An 18,103-nucleotide genomic window follows, 5' to 3' on the forward strand; every position below is an offset into this window, starting at 1 on the left:
AGAATTTTTTTGGGGTGTGTGTTTTTTAAGCAGCAGGGGGAGGAAGAGGTAATAGCCCCGGGGGCCAGGAAAAAAGGCCTCGCGGGCCGCATCCGGCCCCTGGGCTGCATGTTGTGCAGGCCTGTGTTAGGGCATCCCTATGTGTCCCTATACAGTGGGTATAGGAAAGAATCACCCGCTTTGATAGACCTTAAGTTCTGGTTCCCTTACATCCTGAAATGAAAACACAAAGAAAATTCCCTTCACCAGCTGTACTTATCCAATGCAACCTATAACATCGAACTGAAAAACATCACAATTACAGTCCAGAAAAAGTGTCAGAAATAAAAAACAAGAATTACTGAGATTGAAAAAGGATCACCCCCCCCAATGTCAATATTTTGTTGAACCACCTTTTGCTTTAATAACAGCCTTGAGTCTGTTGGGATACTTCTCTATCAACCTTGCACATCTAGACGGAGCAATATTTGCCCACTCCTCCATACAGAACTGTTCAAGTTCGGTCACATTGGATGGTAGGTGTTGGTGGACTGCTATCCTCCCTGGATCCGGTCGGCCCTCCAAACTGGATGGAAGAGCAAGGAGGAAACTGGTAAGAGAGGTTACCAAGAGGCCAATGGCCACTCTGAAGGAGTTAAAGGACTTCATGGCAAAGAGTGGTTGTTCTGTGCATGTGACAACAATTTCACGAGCGCTCCACAGATGTGGCTTGTTCGGGAGGGTCGCAAGGAGAAAGCCACTTCTCAAGAAAGGGCACATTAAAGCTCGTTTGAGCTTTGCCAGAAGGCACCTTGAAGATTCTGATGCCAATTGGGAAAAGGTCTTATGGTCAGATGAGACCAAGATTGAACTATTTGGCCTCAACACCAAACAGTACACCTGGCATAAATCCAGCGCAGCTCACCATCCACAACACACCATACCTACAGTGAAGCATGGAGGTGGCAGCATCCTGTTTGGGGGTGTTTCTCTGCCTCAGGGACTGGGGCTTTCGTTAGGGTAGAAGGAAAAATGGATGGGGCAAAATACCGTCAGATTCTGGAAGAAAACCTGCTACCCTCTGCCAGACAGTTGAGGATGGGCAGAAGATTCACCTTTCAACATGACAACGATCCAAAGCACACAGCAAAATTGACCACACAGTGGCTGAAGGAGAAAAAAGTGAACGTCCTCATGTGGCCCAGTCAGAGCCCAGACCTAAATCCCATAGAAAATCTGTGGAGAGATTTGAAGATAACAGTCCACCAACACCTACCGTCCAATGTGACCGAACTTGAACAGTTCTGTATGGAGGAGTGGGCAAATATTGCTCCGTCTAGATGTGCAAGGTTGATAGAGAAGTATCCCAACAGACTCAAGGCTGTTATTAAAGCAAAAGGTGGTTCAACAAAATATTGACATTGGGGGGGTGATCCTTTTTCAATCTCAGTAATTCTTGTTTTTTTATTTCTGACACTTTTTCTGGACTATAATTGTGATGTTTTTCAGTTGGATGTTATAGGTTGCATTGGATAAGTACAGCTGGTGAAGGGAATTTTCTTTGTGTTTTCATTTCAGGATGTAAGGGAACCAGAATTTAAGGTCTATCAAAGGGGGTGATTCTTTCCTATACCCACTGTAGCTGTAGCAAATTTGGTTCAAACCAGTTAGGTGGTTCACAAGTTAGCTCACTTGGGCCTCAAATGTTTATGTGTCCTCCATCTTGGATTGGGGTGGATGACATCATCACAAACTGCTGTTGAGGTGTCCCTACAACTGTACCCAATTTGGTTCATATTGGTCCAGGCGTTGCAAAGTTGAGGGGGGGGGAATACACAAACGGATGTGCGCACACACAGAATGCGAGGTGATCTCATAAGCCTACAAGATCCTAGGCAAAATAGCTACAAAGCTGAGACCAGAAAATGTCCTGGTTACCAACTAGAAGAAATCCTCAATAGCAGGCACTCTTCCACGCATCTCTCAGCCTAACCTACTTCACAGGGTTGTTGTGAAAGAGAAACTCAAGTATGTAGTACACTGCTCTGGGCTCCTTGGAGGAAGAGCGGGATATAAATGTAAAATAATAATAATAATAATGAATAATAATAATAATAATAATTAATAATAAGAAACAACAACAACAACAAAAGTATTCACAGGAGTAGAGCTGGAAGAACTGAAAAGAGCAACACAGGCTCAAGATATGGAAGAAGAATTACCACCAACTGAAGAAATTGCTCAGGCACAGGTGGAGGAGGTGTTGGAAATAGAGGATGCCACTGTTGCTGAACTGTTTCAAAATCAAAACCAGGCAACCTCCCCTTTGCCTTTACCTCAAAAGCCCAAATGTCGTTTAACAGAAAAGCAACAAGAACTAAAGCAAAAAATAACTGAGCACATAAACCAAACAACCACCAGGGTTCGACTTCCAGCTCTAAAAACAGTTGCCAAAAAACAAACTTACTCAGGCATTAAAAGATGTCAATGCTGCACTTGCAGAAATAACAACCAATAATTTGCAAGAAACAAACCAACTAATGTACAGTGCAGGAACAATAACAACACAAGAGCTCCGATATAAGATCAGTGGACCTGTAAAAAAAGAAAGCAGTACATCATCTAAATGGAAGATTAGATTAGAAAATGAAATCTCCAGGCTTAGATCAGATGCTAGTAAATTGAAAGATATGAAAGACAAGAAGCTGAAGAATGAAAACACCAAACAGTATCTCATCCAAAAATACTACCTAGATTCAAGGAAAATTAGAGAAGTCCTGGAAATAATAAAGCAGCAAATAACAGCAGTGTCAAAGAAGATTAGCAGATACGAAGCCAGAATCACATAACACAGGCAGAATCTCCAATTCCAGTCGAATCAGAGACATTTCTACCAAAGCACAGAAGGAGAAACTGCAAGAAACGTAGAAAAACCAAATAAAGAAGAAACAGTGCAATTCTGGGGGAAATTATGGGACAATCCAATAGATTATAATTAAAAAAGCAGGCTGGATGAAAGAGGTCAAAAAATGTAACCATCACATGCAAGATCTAATAATAACACCAGAATTAATAAGTGAAAGAGCAAAGAAAATTAAAAATTGGACTGCTCCAGGCGATGATGAACTGCATGGCTTTTGGTTTAAACACCTAACAAGCCTTCATAAACAACTATCAAAACAGTTCAATCACATTTTGCAAGGAGGTGATATTGAACAATGGCTAACAACTGGGAAAACTCATCTCATCATGAAAGACCCAGCAAAAGGTGCAGTTCCAAGTAATTATAGACCGATAACCTGTCTGCCAACCATGTTCAAATTATTAACTGGAATAATAGCAGATGAAGTGATGCAACACTTATTAACTAACAAACAGCTTCCAGTTAAACAGAAAGGAAATTGCCCAAACACCAGAGGCACAAAAGACCAGCTGCTGATTGACAAAATGATTTTAGAAAATTGCAAGAGAAGAAAAACCAATCTAAGTGTTGCATGGATTGACTACAAGAAAGCCTTCGATTCATTGCCTCACACATGGATACTAAAATGTTTAGAAACAACTGGTGTCAGCAAAAACATTCAGATATTTATAAAAAAGTAATGAGCATGTGGAGTACACAGTTAATAATCAATGGCGAGACACTTGGACAGGTTAGCATTAGAAGAGGCATTTTCCAAGGGGACTCACTATCCCCTCTGTTGTTTGTAATTGCCATGAACCCACTTTCACAAATACTAAACAAAACAGGCCTTGGATACCAAACATCTAAAACATCAAGTAAAATCAACCATCTGCTGTACATGGATGATCTGAAATTGTATGCAAAGTCCCAGTCAGAAATCGAATCACTGCTAAACACTGTCCGTATATTTAATATAGCTATAGCAATGGAGTTTGGACTAGACAAGTGTGCTGCATTAATAATGAACAGAGGGAAAATAAGAAAAACAGAAGGAATAGAACTACCCAATGGAAGCAAGATCAAGAACCTGGAAGAGAAAGAACATTACAAATACTTGGGCATTCTCCAGGCTGATAACATCGCACACACTGAAGTTAAAAGAAAAATGGGAAGTGAATACTTCAGGAGAGTTAGAAAAATCCTCAAGTCCAAACTCAATGGCGGGAACACCATACAAGCCATAAACACCTGGGCTATACCTGTTATCAGATACACTGCAGGAATAATAGACTGGACCCAGGCAGAGCTAGAGACGCTAGATCATAAGACCAGGGAAATCATGACCATTAATCATGCTCTGCAACCCCGCAGTGAAGTAGATAGGCTATACCTCCCTCGCAGTTCTGGTGGAAGAGGAATGCTGCAAGTCCATTAAACAGCAGAGGAGGAGAAAAGAGACCTTGAAGAATATATAAGGGACAGTGAAGAAGATGCACTTCAAATGGTCAATAACGAGAAACTATTCAACACCAATGAAACAAAGAAGGCCTACAAGAAAGAACAAGTCAAGAACCAAGCAGAAAAATGGAGAAATAAGCCCCTGCATGGTCAATATTTGCACAATATAAGTGGAAAATCAGACGTCACCAAGACCTGGCAATGGCTTAAGAATGGCAACTTGAAGAAAGAACCAGAGGGTTTAATACTGGCTGCACAAGAACAGGCACTAAGAACAAATGCGATAAGAGCAAAAGTAAAAAAATCCACAACAAACAGCAAGTGCCACTTTTGTAAAGAAGCAGATGAAACAGTGGACCACCTAATCAGCTGTTGTAAAAAGATCGCACAGACTGACTACAAACAAAGGCATGACAAGGTAGCAGGGATGATACACTGGAACATCTGCAAAAAATACAAGCTACCTGTAGCCAAAAATTGGTGGGACCATAAAACTGAAAAAGTTGAAGAAAATGAAGATGTAAAAATATTATGGGACTTCCGACTACAAACAGACAAACATCTGCACACAATACACCAGATAGAACTGTAGTCGAGAAGAAAGAAAAACAAGTCAAAATAATCGACATAGCAATACCAGGGGATAGCAGAACAGAAGAAAAAGAAATAGAAAAAATCACCAAATACAAAGATCTACAAATTGAAATTGAAAGAAATATGGCAGAAAAAGACCAAAATAATTCCAGTGGTAATTGGCGCCCTGGGTGCAGTTCCAAAAGACCTTGAAGAGCACCTCAACACCATAGGGGCCACAGAAATCACCATCAGCCAATTACAAAAAGCAGCTTTACTGGGAACAGTCTATATTTTGCGATGATATCTATAACAACAGCAACAACATTGACAATAAAATTCAGCCATCCCAGGTCCTTGGGAAGGACTCGATGTCTGGATAATACAAACCAGTCAATATCACCTGTCTGACTGTGTAAATTAATAATAATAATAATAATAATGAAAGGTGGGGTATGAATTTAACAATAAACAAATAAAAATAAAATAAATTGGACTTCTGTGAGACAGGGCTGAACTAACAGGGCTTATGCCAAGCAGACAGAGTGGTAGCTGCAGAGCCAGACCACCACTGAGGTGTGTTGGAAGTGGAATAATAACCTAACAGGAGAGCAATGTCTTGGGCTTCTATGCTTCATACTCTTTTCCCTCTTGCAAATAATGTAACTAGCCAGCATCTCATTGCTGCTTCCGATGCCAGTTTAAATAGAGGTATGCTTGTCTGTGTAGGTTGCCTGATCGTGTTTGTTTGTCTGCTTCTGCAAAATTGACTTGGAGTAGCACACCCCAAATAGCATTCTATGAAGTCCTGAATAAACAAGGATCGTTCTACAAAAAGGAGAGGGAGGGAATGAGACATTTGAGCAAATTACTGCCAAGAAACACATATATTATATCTGATCTCATTCAAGGAGGATGAAGGAAGGACTTGATCCAAGCAGTAAATTTCCATGTTGGGAAGAACTCAGCCATCTGAGATGTGTCAACTATTACATTAAACTTTCCTTGAGACACTAATTTGTCAAGATACAGTCTGGTGATACTTCATCCTTTCTAGGATGATTAGTCTGATGAGTAAATGCATGTTCTTGGTTTCCTGTTTAATCACAAGCACTTTCATAATGCGGCAGAAAAGTTTACCTAGGCTAATTCACAAAGCAATTATAGGAACCCTGATGGACAGTGGAAAGGCTTATTATCCGGTGTTATTATCCAAATGTGTGTGTCTTTCTGCCCTGTTCCTAGTCTCAGAAAAGTGAGCGAGGGGAGAGAGGATGGGCCCAGGTCCAGCTAAGGTTAGCCTAAGGCTCCTATATTCTGCACTTGGGGGCACAATTTAGAACCATGCAAGTTCCTGGAGCTGCTGCTCCTCATGGGCAACAAGGGGACCTGCTTTTTCTCTTTGAAACTGGGCTGTTAAGAGGCCATACGCTGATAGATAGGAAAGTGATCGTCATCATTGGGACAGCTAGCATTTTTTAACACTTCCTTAAAATTTGTAGAGCTTTATAAATATGATTCTAGGGGAAATTATGTAGAACTGTCTCCCCAGGGAAATCTGTCTAGCCCCTTCCTTCTGTTTTAAAAAGCATCAACAGACACTTTTATTCCACAAAGTGTTTGGCTGGTTTTTATTCTGTGTTGGCTCTAATAAAACAGTGACAGGCCTTTAGCTGGTTGGCAAATTTTTAAAGTACTGGCCGGTGAAGAAACAGGCCGAAAAAGAAAGATTCAGAATCAGAGAGATGTTAGGGCTGGAATGGTGACGCCCGGCAGACATATGAAGCATCTTAATAGGCATTTTGGCTCTCTGATGTAACCTGTTGCTGATTTTTAGGAATGCTCTGCTCTCTTCCAGTTTCCTCTAATGCTCAGCTTGTACATTTGTGAAAAGAAACGGTCAGTCTCCACTCCAGGATTTCTATCCTTCCAAGAGAAACAAGAATCCAAGGTGTGCTGTGAATCTCTGGAACTTTTCACCACTCAGACAAGTGAGGCAACCAAAGCACCCTAACGGTAGTATGACTGTGGTGCTTGTATTATTTTATTGTGTGTCTATACTGTTTTATGTTTTTAGTTATATTTTATTTTGGGTATATATAACTTCTGCTAATTGGACAAACACCTTTTAAAGTGGTGGTGCTTACATTTAGCAGGGGACGAACAACTCTACCTATTCAGCCCAGCATAGCATCTTTCCAGTAGCTGTTGGTGTGTGTGTGTGTGCGTGTTGTACGCCCTTTTGAAAGAGAACCATTAAAAGAAATTCTTTTCCTATGTAAACCACTTCAAGAATCGCGTGGTGGTGTTGGTTGTTGTTGAAAAGCAGTATAGAAATAGGTTTTTAAAATCACCATCATATTTGTGCTTAGAGATTTTTTTTTACTCTTATGAATGATTTGTTTTAAAAGGCAGGATAAAAACACATTAAATCAACAGCATGCCAAGTTACTTATTTTGGCATTGGTTTTTAAAGGGAAAGCCACTAATCGAGAGTAAGTGGTTTTTAAAGTCCCCCATGGCCAAGGCTGGTAGATCAGCAAGGAACCAATTCTGCCCTGAAAGATTTCAGACCCCGTGTAAGCCTATCAGGCTCAGTTGTTTCCAGTGCTCCTTATGTCATCACTTAGTGATGCAAATGTCAACCCCAAGGAAGGGCCCAGAAGAAGGGCCTTTCACATCATTGCTTCATTCTGGAATACTTTCTCTCAAATAGTCCCTCACCAGCCACAGTCTCGCCCATATGTGCATACCCTGCCCAGTAATAGAGGGGAGGCACCGCTGCTCCTTTGTTCACCAGCTGCCAGGGACACAAACTGCTTTTTCATTATTAGAGCCATTCGTAACACTGTTAGCATGTGAAATACATAGAACAATGGCAGAGCAAGAGCAAGTGGCAGTATATTGCGTACAAGCAGGGATGCAGCAAGATTGGCATGGGCTCTGGGACAAAAATGTGAAGCCCCCACCCCACCCCTGGCCCCGCTTTCTACAGAGAGGCACGAGGGGGAGAGCAAAGAGCAAACGCTTGCTCAGCCAGTGGGGCCCTCCTCCCTCAGGGGCCCAGGGACATTGGTCACCCCTTATTCAATTGTAGTTGCACTCCTGCTTACAAGCTTTCTCCTTCATATAATATAAGGACTAGAGGAAGATCACTTGAAGTTTACATAGTGGGGGGAAAGAGACAGCATCTACAATTACCTTTTGGTCATAAAGTGGTACCAAGACCAGTGGTGTTCCCAGAGGCCAAACCAGATCTGATGATGGCTGTTCCATGACCAGGATCCAAAGAACTCTGTAGTTAGTAGTTCCATGCTTCCAAGGAGGCTGGTGCCCAGATGCACTGAGCAGCAGCTTTCCATGCCATATAACACAACTCACTTGGAAATGCTAGACATTACAAAAGAAATTTGCAGTGTGGCAAAAGGCAAGGATTCTCAAACTTGAGTCTTCCCCAGAGGATGTTGGACTACAATTCCCATCATCCCCAGTGACCAAAGGCCTTTGGCCATTGTGAATGGGGATGATGGGAATTGTAGGCCAACCTCTGGGTATCCATGTTTTAGAACCCCTGGCCTAAAGGACAGCTCTTTAAAACAAACAACAACCTGCTTGTTAGTCAAGTATTTCCCCGCTGCACCACTTAAGGTATGTCAAAAGTTGACACTCCAGATTATTGTTGCTGTTACAGATTAATGGTGCAAATCCTCCCACATTGTATTCAAGTATAACTGATATGCCTCTCTTCCTGTAATTAAGCCAGAGCCCTCAGAAAATTGTTTTTGATTCTCACAGTGAAGTGGGCTGGCAAAGTCATCCTGCTCCCAACTGCCCTGGGAAACAACAGTCGCCCCAAACATGCCAAGAATATTTATTTCATTTAATAGAGGATGTGTTATGTTTAGTGGGCTTGTCTTATGGAAAACTGCATTTAGCTGATGCCTCTTATTGCTTATCCCTCTGGCAAAGTGTGTGTGGAAGGAATCTTGCTTCACACCAGGAAACCCATTGCATTTTTCAACAGTTCACACAGATTGTCATCCTTACTGGAGTGACAAAAAGCACCATGATGAGAAGTATTGTCTTCTTAATTTAATCCTGTCTTGATAAACAGTGTCTCCCCATCTGGATTTTCTGTTAGAAAGGGGGTGTCATTTTGGCATATCCCAAGTTTGGGTCATAGTTATATGGTTTCCTCTCTGTGTGCAGTACATTGTCAGGAGAACATCCAGATTTAAACTTTGTCAGGAAGAGCACAGAGATCAGTCCCATGAAGGAGGTTTGATGGGAAGCGGGGAAGCAGGCTATGGAAATACTGAAGAGAAGCAGGAAGAAAAATCAATAGGCCGGCCCACAACAGACAATCATTGTTGCAATACTTCATTCATTCATTCATTCATTCGGAGACATGGGGTGGCAGAGGAGAATGAGGTGGCAGTGTGTGATGGACCAGGACTTATTCTATGCTTTCCTGGGATTAACCCTCAGTAGAGAGATTGCTCCTGAAATTGGGATCAGAGCAATCTCTCTACTGAGGGTAGATCCCAGGAAAGCATAGAGTCACCCCCGCCCCCAGTTCATTATGAAGTGGAAGATCAGATAAAGAGATATTTTAAAATGCTTTGCAAAAGATATATGGTTCTTAGGAGGCCGTTTTTAATTAATATAGTGGCATCAGTGTGCATGGTGCTCTGCAAGAGGACAGGCCCCTGTCCTGAGGTGCTTATCATCTAAAATTTGACACTGGGGAGAAAAATGATGCAAAAGATAAATGGAAAGAATATGAATTTATTGCAGTTGCGCATGTTTAGCTTTGGTTAAGCCTGAACTCTATGGGATTAAGCAGTTGTGGCAAAGACTTCATAGGAAAGATAGGATTGAAGAAGGATTTTAAAGAAGTGAGAGAGAGGTGACATCATGAAGGTGTACTTGAAGGCAGTTCAGTGCATAAGGGGTAGAAAGGGCAAGGGCAGAATAACCTGAGAGTGTGTTCTAGGCACAGGAAGTAGCATGATAGATTGGGAGGAAGAAGCCAACTGTAGATGAGCTTGTGAGAAAATAAGGGGGCACAGCAGATGAGATGAGGTGGGTGTACATTTTGAACCCGAGGACTATGACCTTGGGGTGGATCCAGAATTAAGAACAGTGACATGGTCACAGTGACAAGAGATAAATCTCTTCTCAAAAAACTGTGCATGCAATCTTGAAATTGTCCATTGTTTTAATGTCATTGTTTCAGCTATCTTATAAAAAAAAAAATAGAGGGATTATTTCTGAGCTGTGTGAATCTTTTTGTCACAGGGACAAAAGTGGGCAAGAACAGATAATGACAGCTGTCTGGAAAAACAAAGTCATTCCTTTTCATCACCAGGTTCAGTGTTCTGAAAAATGCTTTCCTTGTTGCCTTTACACCTATCACTGCCTTTAAGTATTTCAACACAAAAGCAGCTGGAAATGAACCAAAAGTGGGAGCTGAAAGCCTCTGGGGCTGCCATGAATGTGTGCTTTATGCAGCTTTGTTTTTGAAGTAGCAGTGATTCACTAAACTGCAATTTGCACTTTCTTTGCATTCAGCTAGGACTTCATTGAGAGGAACAATGGCTATAAGCAAAGCAGAATGCAGTCTTATTTGAAAGATGCGTCTTGGTCATTGATGCTGGAGGATCAGCAGGTGCTGTCAAGAAAATAAGTTATTTTCTTCACAGCTCCTGTTGATCCTCCCACATCAATACGTTAACTGAAAGTACAGAGCGGTCTTCTGCCCACAGAATCTGCTGCTATGCTGCCTTGCCAAGTTGCTGACTGTTGTGGTATACGTGTTTCTGCAGTGGCCTATGGCTGACACAATAAAGTTTTGTCGGATCTCTCTGTATATGTATCAGCATTCATCTGCACACATGTGCAAAGCATGTTCCAAATGTACATTTGCACCATCCTCCTGCAGATCCCTCAAAATGCTAGATCTACTCCCTGTAGGGCAGAATCTAGGAAATGTTTTGCTGTGGAGCTTTTTCAGTTTCACTTCAATGGGAAGAAAATAAGTGTAAATGTTTCAAGGCTGTTCATCTTTGTCTGTCTTCCAGATAGAGGGAGTCAAGAGAACAGGTTGATACTGACTTAGGTGTCTCCATCATCAAAGGATACACAAAGGCCCATGACATGGTGTTCTGCATCTTTTGGTTTTAGTAAATAATAAAGCAAAATCATCTTGAGGGCCTCAAAAATGGGCTTTGTGGTGCTGTTCTGGGAAATGAGGGAGATTCTGTTTCTAAATGCTAATCCTCCTGCCCTCCTTGTAATGTCCAATGCAGGTGCCTCACTGGGTGCAAGATTCCTTTCTTCCTAGGGGCCTAGGCAGATACCCTCAGCCTGCCACTCGGCTGTGGCAGTGCCTCCCTATTCTTTGCGGCTCTCAGGTTATTTTCCCCTGATGGGGCGAGGGGGCCACTTGGCTAGGGGAAAATAATCTGAGAGCTGCAAAGAATAGGGAGGCATTGGTCCTTCCACTCCATTGCCCAGCTTTCCTCCTCGATGCTCGGCCTCCTCTGTGTTCCTCTGGGCCTTGGCCAATTTTGCCTCCAGGTCTGACAGTGCCCATTCACTCACCCACACCCAGGCCCATCTAGCCTTGTTTCCGTGTTCACCCCTCTCCCTGGTGGCCTCTCGGAGAGAGGGAGATAATGAAGAAAATAGGAAGAGGTGTAGCTTGGTCCCTTGAACGCATCTGCTCAATTATAGCTACATCCCTGTTCCCTGCTCTTTCCATGCTGGTCAGCCAGCATGCCTGAGTAATAGTGACTCTGGCATTCGGCTACTCTAGTCTAATTCACACTGCCCCTTTTGTTTTTTGAAAACAAGGAACATTTGCACTGATCTTTCCCCACACAAATGCAGCTTTTTAAAAAGGCCATGTAAAAATGTGCAGTCATAGTTGGAGGAGTTGTGTTGCTCACCTACTAGTGACATCACTGGCACTAGTCACAGTTTCCCAGTACATTTTACTGCCCTGAATTGGTGTGAGATATATTGAGATTGCTGCATATACTAGCCTGGGGGACCTTCAAACAACAGATTCCAGAAGTCAGTCATTAGGAAATGATTAAGCCTTCCAAAATATCTACAGTCATCCTTGTATTATGAAAACATGACAGCAAGTTACAAAACAAAAGCAGGGATGTTTATACACTCTCTGCTGATAGAGTTAAACATTATGTGTCAAATTTTCCAAAATTCTGTGAAGAGAAATACTGATTCCTATGATGTGCATAAATTATGCAAATTAAGCACAGCTCTTCTTCATTATCTCTATTCATTATTTATAATTATCTTCATTATCTCTATTTATTATTTCTAAAATACTCAGTATGCTCCAGGCACTATACAGCAATTAAAAAATAGAAGTCCCTGTTCAAAAATTCACTACACACACACACACACACACACACACACACACACACACACACACACACACCATGACGCATAAGGAGAGGGGAGTTGGGGAGAGAGGCCAAAAGTGCACATTATTTATTTATTTATTCCTGCTAGTCATGGGGAGGATCAAGAAGTTATAGGTAGTGTGCTAAAGCTCCCCCTGTGCCATGAAACTCTGGAAATCCTGCTTATCTTCCCCCACTTCTGAGTTTATCCGATTTTGAAATTCCGTGCCCCTGATCAAATCTCATGTTGTGATTGTAAGTTATAAAAACGATAGCCCTAGCAAGAAGTCAATCATTTAGTATCTCCAAAAAGCTGATGATGTATTCTGTCTAGTAATCTTTTATGTTTTGTCTTTTAGAAGTGTGTCCCAGTGGGGATCCATTATTATTATTATTATTATTATTACATTTCTATCCCGCTCTTCCTCCAAGGAGCCCAGAGCGGTGTACTACATACTTGAGTTTCTCCTCACAACAGCCCTGTGAAGTAGGTTAGGCTGAGAGAGAAGTGACTGGCCCAGAGTCACCCAGCTAGTATCATGGCTGAGTGGGGATTTGAACTCGGGTCTCCCTGGTCCTAGTCCAGCACTCTAACCACTACACCGTGCTGGCTTATCCTTAAAGAGAGTTTGGTGGGTGGGGTATGGAGAGAAAGGACAAGGAGAAAAATGGCTCTATTTCTGAATAAAGTCTTTGACACAAAGACTTCTTTGTGTTTATTAGGGAAGCAGTTATAAAACAAGTGATTTCTGAAAATAGAACACTGATGATAATTTCACATTGAGTAGTCTACGCATCCCTTTAATTGTGCTGCTTGACAAGATTTGAGTGAGTCTTGTGCTCCCTGTGCAATTAAAGTGACATGGGAAATGCGGCTGCTGGATCTTTTTCATAGTACCATCTGGAGAACATCTGGCACTCGCTACAGATCTGAGCTGCAAGTCTGAATGCAACCATGTACATTAACTGTGAGGAAACACACTAATGTATGAACTCACTCTTATGCTCACACTTTTTTCTGAAGAGGTTGCACCAGTCATCCCTGATCTTGCTAACAGGTTTCATGGAACATCAGTTGACAAGTTTATGCGAGTCAAGCCTAGCACAGGTTTAATCTAGTTCTTATTGGTAATCGAGGCTGCCATTAATATTGCTTTGCCCAGTTATGTAATGTTTATGTAAAATAATGTATGGTATTCAGTATTCCCAAGGTTCAACAGATACTACTTTCCTACTGGTTTTCACATAAGGGCAATTCACACATTATGTTGTACACATTAACCATCTGAGTACAGTGCTCACATTCAGTGCAAAGGAACCTGGACAGCTGGAGCACTGCCTGCACCTTCTGTGCATGTGTAACAGGACCTCCAGGACCCTGCCGGCTTGATACACAAGATGGAGAAGCTGGAACCAGGTGCTTGGATACACCCTCCTGGAACAGGAGGGATGTGTCAATAAAGTAGCTAGTAGCAAGGAGCTGAGCAATTTCGGGGTTTTACCAACAGCATTCGGGCAGCAGCTGAGGATTCTTACAGAAGGCCTTGCAGCCACACCTTTCCTTGTGTAGTACAGGCAGCCCTGATTCGTGAAGAGCCTTAAGTCTGTCCTCAGCAGCAAGATTTGGAGTGAGGGGTGGGGGAGAGCCCTTTTGCTAGCAGGTGAGCACTCCATTTCTTCCTGGCGAGTTCTGTCCAGATTCACTGAAATCTTTCTGGGATGACTGTGGGGGTCCTGTGGCACAGACGTATCGTGAGTACGGGCAAGGGGCAGTGGCGCTCTTATCCCTGGACTTCGGGGCTGACGTCCAGGGCCTCCACATTCCCTGGGAGCCTCCAAATCCTCTTTGGCCTCTCCATGGTGGTGTGGTTGCCGCTGGCCCACACTGCACCAGCTGACTGAGTGTGATCAGTGGTGCATCTAGTAATTTTGGAGCCTGGACCTAAAGGCCTTTGGAGCCCGCCCCCAGCCACCCACCACCCATTGCAAATTAAGCATCATTTTTCAACACGTAGGTTCTTGAGGGCACAAACCACACCACCCAGGACAGACTAAAGACAATTTGGGGGGCCCCAGGGGGTGTGGAGGCCCTGGACTTCGGCCCTGAAGTTCAGGGGTAAGAGCGTCTCTGAGTGTGATTATGACTTGTGCTGGGTGCTTTAAAGACAGAGAAGGGACACATGTGTGTGTCACAGTGCATGTGTGTGTAGAGAGATGGTGCTTAACTTGCAGTGGTGGAGGGAGGCCTCCAGCAGGCCGGGGGCCCTCCAAAGGCCTTTCGGTCCAGGCTCCAAAATTACCTAGATGCACCTCAGGCAAGGAGTATATTAGGCAAGGCCCAAGGGCAGGGTGTTCTTCATAGCTGCTATCCCAGAACCCACACTAGGGGGTGCCAACTCCCTTGCCTGTTAAGGGGCCGGTAGGAGGCTGACAGGTCCTGGCCCCTGACAGGTGTACACAAAACTCGGCTGTCTTTGGAAAAACAGCCAGTAAAAAGCCCATTCTATTTATTCAGGCACTTTCCAGTCCAGTAGTGTCTTTAGCCTTGAAGAAATCATGCACCTGCTAAAGCTTCCGGGAGTGATGGAAGGAGAGAGTGAGTGTGTGTGTTCACACACATATTTTTGAAATCTAGTTATTTCTGAACTTCCTACAAGTAATGTTTACTGCTGTATTTGTGAGTGCTATGACATCTTCTGCCCTTTCGCACGGTCACGGGGAAAGGGCTCCACGCTGCAGGGGAGGAAGCCTTAAAACACCTCTCTCCCTTGCAGATGACCCATGTCATCTGGCTGGGCGAGTGGACCACTCACTCAGATATTCACCAGCTGGGACTTAATTCACCACATGAGTGTGTAGGGGGATGATGCATAACTTGCTGTGGGAGGGGAGGCCTCCAGTGAGAGCAGAGGGGCTCCAAAGGCCTTTAGGCCCAGGCTCCAAAATAGCCTAAGTGCACCTCTGCATCTGCTCCTGAGGGTCACACAGCTCATAGGAACACGTTTATACAGTTGTAAATCCCACTCTGTGCTCGGTTCACTGAAGACGCCTTCAGCACAGGGAGGCTGAGCACTTCTTGCCAGGGCTGGACTGAGGGCTCTGAGAGGGCGGTGGAATGTATGTGGCGAGGACCCCGGGTTTTGAGCAGAATGGGTGATTAAGAGTGGGAGTCAGGGCGCAAGGGTGCCTTGCGAGTGGGGCGCACCAGGAATATGCCCTGTTGCCCTGTGGCAGAGTCCAAGCCTGCAGCCTTCCTTCCAGCAATGGAGGGCTGAACAACATGTCAACTACCTTCTTCATGGATTGCCACAAATTGCCAGTAAAGGACAATATTACACAATGCCCTTGTACATAGTTTGGTGTCTCATTTTGTCTCCTGTTGTGCTGAAGCTTGAATAGATAGCTATCTGGAAGAGTCCAATAATACATGTGTTGGATTCAACGTTATGTCCCCTTTCCCCCCATGTACAAAGCAGCTATGGCCATGCAAGTTGACTTCCATTTGCACTCCCCCTGAAGGACCAGGTCCGCAGTTTTGGGGGCACTCATCGATCCAGCATCGTCACTAGAGGCGCAAGTGGCCTCTGTGGCTTGAAGCACCTTTTATCAGCTTCCACTGATAAGCCAACTGCAACCTTACTTGGATGGAGATAGCTTGGCCACAGTTGCTTATGCTCTGGAAACCTCCCGCTTGGATTACTGATATGCACTTTATGGGGGGCTGCCTTTGAAAATGGTCCGGAAACTCCAGCTGGTACAAAATAGGGCTGCAAGAATTTTAACTGGGACTGGACGTTTTGATCATATTACACCAGTGCTTCATCAGCTGCACTGGCTCCCAGTCTGTTTCCAGGCCCAATTCAAAGTGCTGTTTTCACCTTTAAAGCCCTAAATGGCTTGGGACTGGGTTATCTGAGAGAGCAACTTGCCCCTACCCATACCTTAAGATCTTCTTCGGAGGTCCTCCTCCGGGTGCCCCTGCCAAACAAGGCAAGACGGGTGGCTACCAGGGAGAGGTGGTTTTTTGTTGGTTGTACCCCATTTATGGAATAGCCTCCCCAGTGTCCACTCCCAGAAGTCTCCCTGGAGACTTCTGGGAGATGCAACTGCATCTCCAGGCTTACAGATCGCACTTTTGCTATGCTCAGGAGCTGCACCGCAATGTGAGTTCTCAGTCTATGTTATACATGGGGACAAGTCACTTAGTTGGCAGTGAACTGGTTGCCCCAGATTTGGCTGCAAGCCCCATAAATTGGAAAGGAGATTAGGTCAACACTCCCTTTTTCTGTGAGGGGGCCCTGGCTAAGCAGACTCCAGAGAACTAGCTACGGCAAGTGTCTGGCATTCCAGATCATTTCAGACTTGGAATGTCTGAAATCTAAACTCCCCTTTTCCTCCGCAAGAGAGATAACACCTGTTGTTAATGAAGCACTCAGGCCAGGAAGCAAAGGCAGATAAGATAGCAGTCTCCATTACAATAAGGATGAGTCGGTGATGTAACTTTGAAGAGGTGCCCATTGAAACTCTTGATAGGACTATTGGGAAACCTCCAGCACAGGATGCTCTAGACACACTTGCACACTCCAATTGTCCTCACAATCAGCCTTGAATGCCATAGGCGATTCACACACATTCCTACCCAGGAAGGACTAAGACACAATGCATTCCAATAAAAATGATTGTCTGAGCTCCCCTTTTCAGCAGAGCAGGACAAAAGACAAGTACCCTCAAGGAATGTTTTGGGATATAAGTATCCCTAATTCCATGACCCATGACCCATTGTGCTTCTTCACTGTGAAACATCATCTCAGTGTTCCCTTGTGCCTCTCACTCTGGACCTCATCAGACTGCAACAAGAATCTCCAGCAGACCACCTTGGTGTTCCCCTCTTCAGGACAGGTGATCTAGCCTCTTGCCTGGCTTCTTCAGGGCTGAACCTATCCCTTACTCTTATTTCTAACACCTTGCCCTACTATATTAAAATAACTCTCTCTAGCCCACCTGGGAATTTACACATAATTTGGAACTTTATGCTAAATGTGCCTTACAATAGGCTGTTTCTTAGAATATTTGTAGTGCCTTTAAACTACAAATACAAAAATATTTGTAGTGCCTTTAAACTAGGGCCACATCGTAAATTACTCTGATTTTGTTTTTAATAACCTCATTTTTGATTTAATTAAAATATCTCTCTCAAACTGATTTTTCTGAGTTCATATGCTTGCACAAATTAAGGCTGATTGGAACTCTCTCCCCTTTTGAGCTAAATTCCCCACTTTTGCCGAACTGGAGGCACCAACCAAATACCCTCGAGGCAGTTTCATCAAAAATTTCTCCTGGCTTCATCATTTTGCTCTTTTAGATGCCAGGTAAAGACCTTTTTGTTCACCCAGGCCTTTTAAATTTGGTTTTTCAGATTTGATTCTGATTCTTAACTAATTTAAAAATGAGTTTTTAAGTTGCTTTGTACTGTATGTTGTATTTTCTTTTCACCTTTTTTACTCTGTTATGATTTAATGTGTTTTGTGTTTTTATTGTATGTTTTAATCCTCTGTTGTAAGCCGCCCAGAGAACAATTGGTTATGGGATGGCCAACAAATAAAGTTGTTTGTTTATTAATTATTATTATTTATTTACACAATGAGACAGGTGTTATTGACTGGTTTGTTTTATCCAGACATCGAGTCCTTCACAAGGACCTGGGATGCCAGAATTTTATTGTCAGTTGTTATAGATATCGTCGCAGAATATA

This window comes from Hemicordylus capensis, chromosome 1, assembly GCF_027244095.1.
Source record: "Hemicordylus capensis ecotype Gifberg chromosome 1, rHemCap1.1.pri, whole genome shotgun sequence".
NCBI lineage: Eukaryota > Metazoa > Chordata > Lepidosauria > Squamata > Cordylidae > Hemicordylus > Hemicordylus capensis.